Source organism: Dama dama, chromosome 13 (assembly GCF_033118175.1).
Source record: "Dama dama isolate Ldn47 chromosome 13, ASM3311817v1, whole genome shotgun sequence".
Lineage (NCBI taxonomy): Eukaryota > Metazoa > Chordata > Mammalia > Artiodactyla > Cervidae > Dama > Dama dama.
This window is the reverse complement of record NC_083693.1, coordinates 73,934,778-73,944,398: the sequence shown is the minus strand read 5'-3', so window position 1 is coordinate 73,944,398 and position 9,621 is coordinate 73,934,778. Positions and strand designations below refer to the sequence as shown.

The 9,621-nt window shown below is 56.1% G+C and overlaps 1 protein-coding gene and 1 long non-coding RNA gene across 12 annotated transcripts in view; one reads left to right on the top strand and one right to left on the bottom strand.

Moving 5' to 3' along the window:
- TECPR2 (tectonin beta-propeller repeat containing 2) overlaps positions 1–9,621 on the bottom strand; it is a 100,263-nt gene that overhangs the window by 13,095 nt on the left and 77,547 nt on the right. The window lies entirely within an intron of this gene.
- Positions 1,187–8,010, top strand: LOC133068259 (uncharacterized). Its single transcript, XR_009695481.1, has 3 exons — positions 1,187–1,339; positions 2,241–3,602; positions 3,985–8,010. It is a non-coding gene; the product is annotated as an uncharacterized LOC133068259 (long non-coding RNA).

The window sequence follows — 9,621 nt, the reverse complement described above, 5'->3', positions numbered from 1 at the left end:
CTTTATCCCAAGGAATGAATACACACGTGTGCATACACACGCTTCCCTCGGTCAGAATGTGAGTGTGCGTGCGTGCTCAACCGCTTCAGTCGTGTCCGACTCTTTGCCACGCCATGGACTCTGTAGCCTGCCAGCTCCTCCATCCATGGGATTCTCCAGGCAAGAATACTGGAGTGGGTGGCCATGACCGCCTTCAGGGGATCTTCCTGACCCAGGGATCGAACCTGCGTCTCTTACATCTGCACTGGCAGGTGGGTTCTTTACCACTAGTGCCACCTGGGAAGCCCAGGAAGGTGAATAAATCCAGGCTTTAAGAAAAAAGTCAAAAATTCTGCAGCCAGAGTAAATGTTTACCTAGACAAATCACTCTGGTAGGGACTTCATGTGACCTTGGATAAAGTTCACGTGAAGGAACATTTTGAGGACACCAAGGTGAATGAACTGGGGAGCCTGCCGAGCATACAGACCCCCCTGGGAAAGACGCTTCTGAAGAGAAACCCTGATTCCGAATGGCGGCCAGTCATGCTTTCCTTCCTCTGCGGGCTCCCCGTCCCTCAGTCCAAATGAACCCCGAACCCACTTAACATCTGGGACACGTGATGAACTCTGCCTTTCCTGGAGGATGCGGGGTCTGGATTGAGCACCGCAAGGCACCGGCGGGAAGCCCCAGGCCACCAAGCCTTGGGCACATTCAGCCCCTGGGCACGTGGCCCCAGGTGGCGCTTCCTGAGTTCTGTCTGGCCACTTCAGTTCTTCCAAGCTTTCCCCGGAGCAGATCCCGTGCCGCCCTCGCCTACTCCTCATTTCACAGGAGCCTGAACACTGGACACTGGGGTGAACAGCCTGTATCTACATACAGGACCAGCAGGCTCTCAGCGTGCTACCCGGGGCAGGTCCCCCGCCCCTCTCGCGTTCTGCGTCCTCAGCTGGTGGAGGGCGGATGGCCCGCGGGGCTCCCTGCTGGATGTCCGTGCTCCAGGGCTGGGACATGGTGGGCCTTCCGCCCGAGGCCCTCAGACCCCGCTCTGCACGCTGCCTTGGCCCCCGGGGCAGTTGCGTGGGAGCCATTCTGCTGTGAGTGTTAAAAGTGTCTGGCTGAAGTCCAGAATTTTCTCTGGAGAGTGAGTGGCGCTGCTGGAACTGCTGACCCAGTGGGGCGAGGCCAGCAGACGCGGGCTCTGGACTGGAGCAAAGTTCCCGGCTTCTTTCTTCCTCTCGCTGCTGATGGCAAAGCCAGAGGGTGACTGGTGACTCCTGCCCCGGCACGACCTCGGAATCCAGCAAGACACAGCAGCTGCCAGCCGCTGGGGGAAGTGCCAAGGAAAACACTCAGAAACAGGTTTCCTGGGCAGAGGTCATGCTCTGATCCTCTCCAACTGGGGCTGGCGGGGGCGACCGTGACCGGGGAGCAGCCCGCAGCCCGCAGCCCGCGTGCCGGGTCAGCGTCAGGGCGCTGGCGTTGCTGTGCTCCGAGGTCCGCGGAGACTTGATCCCGGGGCGCTGGCCCAGGTGCTCCGAGGGCTTCTTACACTCAGCGGCACAGCTAAACGCCCAGTGCTGGGGGCCTGGGGCTGGCCGTCGGGGAGAGACGGCCAAGAGGGCAAGGCCCCGGGAGGGGCCCCTGGGGGGCACTCGCACACACTTGTCGGCTGGGACAGGGTCCCTGGGCGTTTGTTTCGGCCTCTGGATCGACAGGTTGAGAGGTGGTGAGGGGTCGGCTGCAGGGCTGGGGTGGCCGGCCAGGAGTCACAGCCCCCCAGCGAGAGGAGAGAGGGCAGGGCCAGCACCCCCCTGCCCCGGGGAGGCTAACAGGACGGGGTCTGAGGAGACCGAAGCTCAAAACAGCAGGTGTTCAAACAGAGCCATGGTGGGGGGGGGGGGGGGCGGGATATAAATGCAGTGTCAAAAAGTGTTTTCCCTCAAAATGGAGCTGTGCTGGCCAATGGCGTGAGCCTCCATTCTTGGAGGTCTTACCCCCGCCCTCGCAGGCAGCACCGCCCAGGGCATCAAACGACTGTGTGACAGGAGCCCCCCGACACCTCGACTCCACCCAGGGGTGCTCAGAGGAGCCAAGAAAGGGGCACAGGAGGGCGCATCCTCCGTGGGGCCCTGACTCCAAGAGTGGGGGAAGGGGTGCGCGACACCCTGGTGCTCAGCGTGGGGCAGGGGTCCCAGCCACTGGCAGAGCTGTGACGCCCTCAGCCTCCCGGGCAGTGATCACCCAGGTACCTCCCTCACAGGAGCGTGGGGAGCCCAGGGGTGATGACGCGAGCAGAGCTCAGCCACACAACTCTCAAGGCTGGGAGGCAGTGGATGAGCAGGAAGGGGTCCAGGAAGCGGAGCGAAACCCCCCCCCCCAGCAAACCACACGGCCCGACCGCCACGGAGAGACCACTGTCAGCAAGCCTCAGGCACGCTCACCCCCCATTCCACCCAGTACACAAGACCACCACCATTTAAGGAAAGCTCTGTGCGGGGAGGACACAGCAGAGACAGGAAGCATCAGCTCAAGGGACGTGGGGTCCCAGCCTGGGAAGAAACCTCAAAAGATCCTCGGGGGGCCTCGGGCTGGCGCAGTGGATGAGAGTCCACCTGTCAACGCAGGGGACACGGGCTCGAGTCCTGGTCTGGGAAGATCCCACGTGCTGCAGAGCCACTCAGCCCGTGAGCCACAGCTACCCAGCCTGCGCTCCGGAGCCCGGGAGCCGCGAGTACTGAGGGCCACACTCGAGGGCTCCATCCTCTGCAACAAGAGAAGCCCCCGAAACCAGAAGCCTGGGCACCACGACGACAGGCTAGCTGCCGCTCCCCGCGACGAGAGAAAGCCCCAGGACAGCAACACAGGTCTGTGCTGCGCGCAGTCACTCAGCTGTGTCCGACTCTGAGACCCTGCGGACTGCAGCCGCAGGCTCCTCTGTCCACGGGATTCTCCAGGCAAGAATGCTGGAGTGGGTTGCCACGTCATCCTCCAGGGGATCTTCTCTCTTAAGTGTCCTGCACTGGCAGGCGGGTTCTTTACCTTTGGCGCCACCTGGAAAGCCCCAACAAAGACCTAGCAGAGTCAAAAAATCAAAGAAAGGAAAAAACATCCTTGAGAGCAAGAGAAGATTCAACAACTGTGAAACAGCAACAGGCCCGGCCAGAAATTATAATCACAGAGAGAATTTTCCAGTGGCCCAGGGGTTCAGAGTCAGTGCTTTCACAGCCGAGGGCCTGATTCAACCCCTGGCTGGGGAACTAAGATCCCACAAGTCACACAGTGTGGGGAAGAAAAAGTATATACAAACATATTTTAACATTTACATATGTATAGTATATACATACACATTTTAACAGAAATAACCCCTGGAGTCCGCCGCGAACTCTCCAGGCTGAGTTGAGCTCCCTGAAACCTGAACAGAGGCCCTCGCCAGGCTCCTCGGCAGACCATGTTTCTCCTGCGTCCTCCCCTGCAGAGGGGCTCGCTGGGCAAGACTGAGGACTCAGCGCAGAGAAAAACAAGAAACCGTCTCAACAGGCTCAGACGGTGCCCCATAGAGGGACTGCGGGACGAAGAAGAAAATGGGATAAAAGTATAAGAGAAAGAAAATAGGAGAGAAAAGGTAAGAAAAGCAGCGCCCTGGCACAAAAGCAAAGACTCCCAGGGAGAGCGCCTGCGGGGTGGGGGTGGGGTGGGGAGGGTCGGGGAGAGGCCCGGAGGAGACGCCCCACGAAAACAGGACATGTCCCAGAACAAAGGCCACGAGCTCTAGGCCAGAAGGCTTCCTGGCACAAAGGCTAAGACAGACTCCCCCAGGCACACACTACTCTCTGCTCCCGGGACTCTGGGAACGAGGAGATCTTACAAACTTCCAGGGAGAAAACACAGGTCAGACAGCAAGGGTCAACTGTCAGAATGGCTTCAGACGCCTCAACGGCAATACTGGACACCAGGAGATGATGGAAGAAAACCTACATATTCTTTTTTTTTTTTTTAACCTACAGATTCTAAAGGACAACAATTTCCAACCCAGACTGCAAAACTCAAGACGAGGTCAAGGACGAACGTGAGCAAAGACTGTCAGACGTGCGGTGTCTCCAGAAGTTACCTCCGCAAACCCTTCACAGGAGCCGACCGGAGGAGAAACTCCACCACAACAGCGACAGGCAGAGGAAGGCACAGGGTCCGGGAGAGAGGAGGTCCCACACACCAGCAAGACAGAGGGTGACCCCAGGAAGACAGAGTGGCAGGCCAGACCGCAGCTGGCCAGGGTGTCCAGGGAGACAGCGCCAAGAAAGGGACAGAACCGATGTGTCAGGGCGTACAGAGGGGAGACAGGACCCAGCTGGTGGGGAGACGTGCAGGCTGAATACGTAAGCCATATAGAAAACTGGATGGAAAAACAAGACAACGTTCAAGCCCATGGAAAAGAGTCATGCAGATAAGAAAGTGGGGTGCAGTTCACTGCCAGTTCAGCTCTGAAGGGTGTGCGGCCCATCACAGTGCCACAGTGCTGGGAGGAGGCAGGTGGGGAGGCAGGGTGCAGGGCTAGCGGGAGAGGCACCTCCCCCTTCCAGCAGGAGTTAAATGAAGACCCCCCAGACTAGAAGGATGGAGACAGAGTCCTAGAAAGCTATTTAGGGAGACGAAGCTAAGAGACAGTCGTTCTCTCGAGCGGGGACCGTGAGGGGACACGAGGCGCCCGTGACTCACGGGGTAGACCCCGCTGACCAGTGAGCCGTCCTTACCCAGTGCCCCCAGCACTGCCCCCTGCGGCTGAGGAGGAAAGGTCGCCCGCCTCACCCTCCCACACGCCTATCCCAGGCACCTGCATGCAGACAGCTGGGGTGGAGTCCGCCAGTTTGCACACACAAGCCATGCTGCCTGGGCGAGACCTGGCGGGTCAGCCTCAGAGCAGCCTGCGCCCCAGCACAGATGGGCTTCTGTGCCCAGACATCCAGGGTCAGGGTCGCCACCCCCCTGCCCCCAGCACAGTGATCTCACAGATGTGCGTGCGCTCCGGATCCGGGGACCGGGCCGAAGAGCCTGGCGGCTCCGCAGGACGTCCTCACCCAGAGCCACTGTGCTGGCTGCCCGGGACGCCAGCTGCCCCTGGAGTCCGCTGAGGACTCTCCAGGCCGACAGTCAAGTTCCCCGGAACCTGAGCCAGAGGCCCTCGCAAGAATCCTCAGGCACCCCATGTTTCTCCTGCGTCCTCCTCTGCAGAGGGGCTTGCTGGGCAAGACTAAGGACTCAGCGCCGAGAAGAACAAGAAACTGATGCCTCAACAGGCTCGAACAGTGCCCAGCGATGAACCGTCCCTAGCAGCCAGCCATCCTCCCCAGCGCATCATGAAGCAATGCCTTTCCCCTCTCAGAGACACTGGCCAGACCAATTTCTTGCTGCTCACCGGAAATGCACCCTGGCTCTGCAAGTTCAAGGCTGACTTGGTCCACAGAAGCCGCAGCTGGCAACCCTCAGTGACCTGGCTTTCCTTCCTGGCTGGGACCCTGGCCTATCCCCGCTCTGCCTGTGGCCTCTTATCACTTCCCTCCCTCAGAGGCGGCCTCCCCCTACCCCGCCCCCGGTCACACCCAGCACGGTTCTGCATTCATTTAAACGTTTTTACTGTTTGATACAAGTTTTTTTTTTTTTGGCCGAGCCTCACGGCTTGTGGGATCTTAGTTCCCCGACCAGGAGTTGAACCCGCACCCCCTGCAGTGGAAGCATAGAGTCCTCAGTTCAGTTCAGTTCAGTCACTCAGTCGTGTCCGACTCTTTGCGACCCCATGAATCGCAGCACGCCAGGCCTCCCTGTCCATCACAAACTCCTGGAGTTTACTCAAACTCATGCCATCAAGTCAGTGATGCCATTCAGCCATCTCATCCTCTGTCGTCCCCTTTTCCTGCTGCCCCCAATCCCTCCCAGCATCAGGGTCTTTTCCAATGAGTCAGCTCTCTTCTTATAAGGTGGCCAAAGTATTGGAGCTTCAGCTTCAGCATCAGTCCTTCCAATGAACACCCAGGACTGATCTCCTTTAGGATGGAGTGGTTGGATCTCCCTGCAGTCCAAGGGACTCTCAAGAATCTTCTCCAACACCACAGTTCAAAAGCATCAATTTTTCGGCGCTCAGCTTTCTTCACAGTCCAACTCTCACATCCATACATGACCACTGGAAAAACCATAGCCTTGACCAGACGGACCTTTGTTGGCAAAGTAATGTCTCTGCTTTTTAATATGCTATCTAGGTTGGTCATAACTTTCCTTCCAAGGAGTAAGCGTCTTTTAACTTCATGGCTGCAGTCACCATCTGCAGTGATTTTGGAGCCCCCAAAAATAAAGTCTGACACTGTTTCCACTGTCTCCCCCATCTATTTCCCATGAGGTGATGGTACCAGATGCCATGATCTCAGTTTTCTGAATGTTAAGCTTTAAGCCAACTTTTTCACTCTCCTCTTTCACTTTCATCAAGAGGCTTTTTAGTTCCTCTTCACTTTCTGCCATAAGGGTGGTGTCATCTGCGTATCTGAGGTTATTGATATTTCTCCCAGCAATCTTGCTTCCATGGCGTCCTAACCACTCATATTTAGTGAAACTGCAGACTCTTCACAAGAGGGGGGTGGGCGCCACCCGGCTTCACTCCCCACATGTGGTCTCTGAACTGGGCACTTGTCATAAACAGCAGCACAACAAGAGCTTTGGGACATTTCTGATTATTTTCCAAGGTGGACTCTCGCTAGTAGGCGATTCAGTTAGGAACGCAGGACTTACTCCCTAAGTAATGTGAGCTCACTGCGAGACACTCACAGAGCAGGAGTAAACAGCAGGCGGGCGAGCAGTCACCGTGCCGCTGTCACCAACGCTACTGTTGGCTGGAGGTCTTCATGGACTTTCTCAATGCACATGTTTTTTTTACACAAAAATAGAATCGTCAGACAGACTTGGTAACTGACATTTTTATTCAACAGTGTGCTGTGAGCACTTCTCCGTGGGAGGCAAGATCCCTCCTCACTGCCCATGTCCGGCAAACCTCACGGTAAACCCCCGGCCATGTCCTCAAGGCGCAGAGGCCTCTGAGACACTAGGCATGTAGCTCACGCGTCTCTCTCTCTCTTACTCTTTTATAATTTCTCTTGGGTCGCGCCGGGGCTCTGTGGCCGTGTGGGCTTTTTCTAGTGGTGGTGGCTGCTCTGACTGAGGAGCGCAGGCTCTAGGCTCCCGGGCTCCGGAGCACAGACTCAGCAGCTGTGGCACACGGGCTCAGTTCCCCTGAAGCATCTGGGACCTTCTCGGACCAGGGATTGAACCTGTGTCTCCTGAGTTGGCAGGCGGATTCTTAATCGCGAGGGAAGCCCTTCTCTTTCTCTTATTAAAAACCAGGGACTGTTAAGATGTGATTGTGTCCCAAGCCTGGCAGGCAGAGCTCCGAGCTCCCCATCCCAGGACGCCGTGCGGTGTTCCTGTGCGAGGTCGCTCACTGGGCTGTGTGGAGGGATTGAGCCCACTGTGCCCCAGGTGCAGTGAGAAGAATCTGATTTCATTACCCCAAGGCCTTGTACTGTGATGTCAAGAGGGAACATGAGTCTTCAGAACACGCCAAGACTCTCGGAAGCAGGCCCCAGGTTGGACCTGTAGAGTTTGGCTGTGGGGTGTGGCTGCCACCTCCTTCTGCTATCTTGTCCCCGCCTGAGTGACCTATGCCAGCCATGCGGGGGGTGGGCGTGTATGGAGCTGCATCCAGGGTTGCCCACGTGCCCTGGCTGGTAGTAGAGAGGGTGAGGACCACTTTACCTGTGAGGTCCCAGCCGGGCAGGGTCCCTTCTCACTCTAACGCCTCTCCAAAGCAAGCCTCACTGCCCTGAGCTGTAAACTTCTCTGAGACCTGGTTGTGTAAAGTAGCATCAACTTATGTCCCCACCGGCACCACCTGTGAGCATGACCTTCTCATGGGATTACCTGTTACCATGCTTGCAGGTTTGTATTTTTCAGTTGTTGTTCATAAAGCTAAACATACCTAGAGTAGTTGAATTTAAATTAAGTTTTGGCCATTTGCCAGTCACATGAGTCTTGATCTTCCTGGTCTCTCTTTTCCAGGCAAAGCTGTAATCCAGGCCGAGTAAACGACCCCGGAGACCGGCTGGAGCCACCCACCTCGGGAGGCCTGGACACCGGGCGTGTTAGGGAGGAGCAGGGACCGCCCAGAGGTGGGGTGGGGGGGGGAGCACAGGAGGGCAGGGAAGACCCCTGGAAGGCAGCGGTGGGGCCAGTGCAGGCGGGGGGCTCGTGGTGCCCACAGTGCTGTGAAGTCACACCATCAGCTGCGCCGCCTTAGAGGCACCGCCAGTGTGGACAGAAAACGCTCCCACCAAAGCCACAAGCTCCAAAGAAACGATGCTAAACACAACTATAAATATTTTTTCCAAATCCTTCCAAATGTTAGCAAGTCTGAAAACTGAGTCATTTGTTTTGAGTACTTTGTTAAAACTTCACCCCAAAACTACTACAGGAGGGAGGTGTTACCAGAGAAGAGAACAGGACACAGAAATAGAGAAGCTGCTGCTAATTTCAGAGATCCCTGCGGCTTCACCGCTCTGTGCCCTTTAAGGTCTGTTACGGCCTCCGCAGACTTTAGCTATACAGGTCCTACCTGGAGACCAGGACGCTCATGCCCAAGAGTAAATAAAATGGAAAGAGGTCAATTATGATCAAAATATGGAAACACCATTTACATTCTAATACCTGCATTCAATCAAACCATCCCGACTTTCTAAACCATTTCACAAGGCCTCGTACCATCCCCACCACGCCACTGGGCCATTCTTCTCAGGAACTTCTGCAACTTGAAGATTAATCTGAAATTCAATTTGAAGTTAGGCTTTGTCTTAAAGCCCCACTTGGGGGGCTGCCGGCCAAGCCTGTGGCGCGCTGCCTGGACTCGGTGCTCCACGGCGGCTCCTGCAGTCAGTAGGCGGCCCAGGCCTTGGTCCTCAGTAGAGCGTGGAAGAGCGTAGCAAAAGGCCTGTGCAAGCGTAAAGCCTGGTTTTTCCCCACAGGAGCAGTTCTATAGCTACAAGCTCCATGCGCACTTCTCCTAGAGCACGCTGAGAGCTACTGGGTAAGAGAATGTGGTCCATTCAACAGAAGTGCCTGAAATAGTGGAAGAGCGTGGCAAAAGGCCTGTGCAAGCGTAAAGCCTGGTTTTTCACCACAGGAGCAGTTCTATAGCTACAAGCTCCATGCGCACTTCTCCTAGAGCACGCTGAAAGCTACTGAATAAGAGAATGTGGTCCATTCAACAGAAGTGCCTGAAATAGTTAAGGCTGAACAGCCCACTGAGCAATCACCACTTTATTCAGAGCACAGCTTTGAGGCCCTTTCATGTGAATTTGTTCTACTTTGGCATTTTCTTGGGTGAAGCTTTGATCAACCCATAGTCAATAGTTAGTTATAGTTAAAGTGAAAGTTGCTCAGTTGTGTCTGACTCTTTGCAACCCCATGGACTATACAGTTCATGCAATTCTCTGGGCCAGAATACTGGAGTGGGTAGCCTTTCCTTTCTCCAGGGGATTTTCCCAACCCAGGGATTGAACCCAGGTCTCCCACATTGCAGGCGGATTCTTTACCAACTGAGCCAAAGGGAA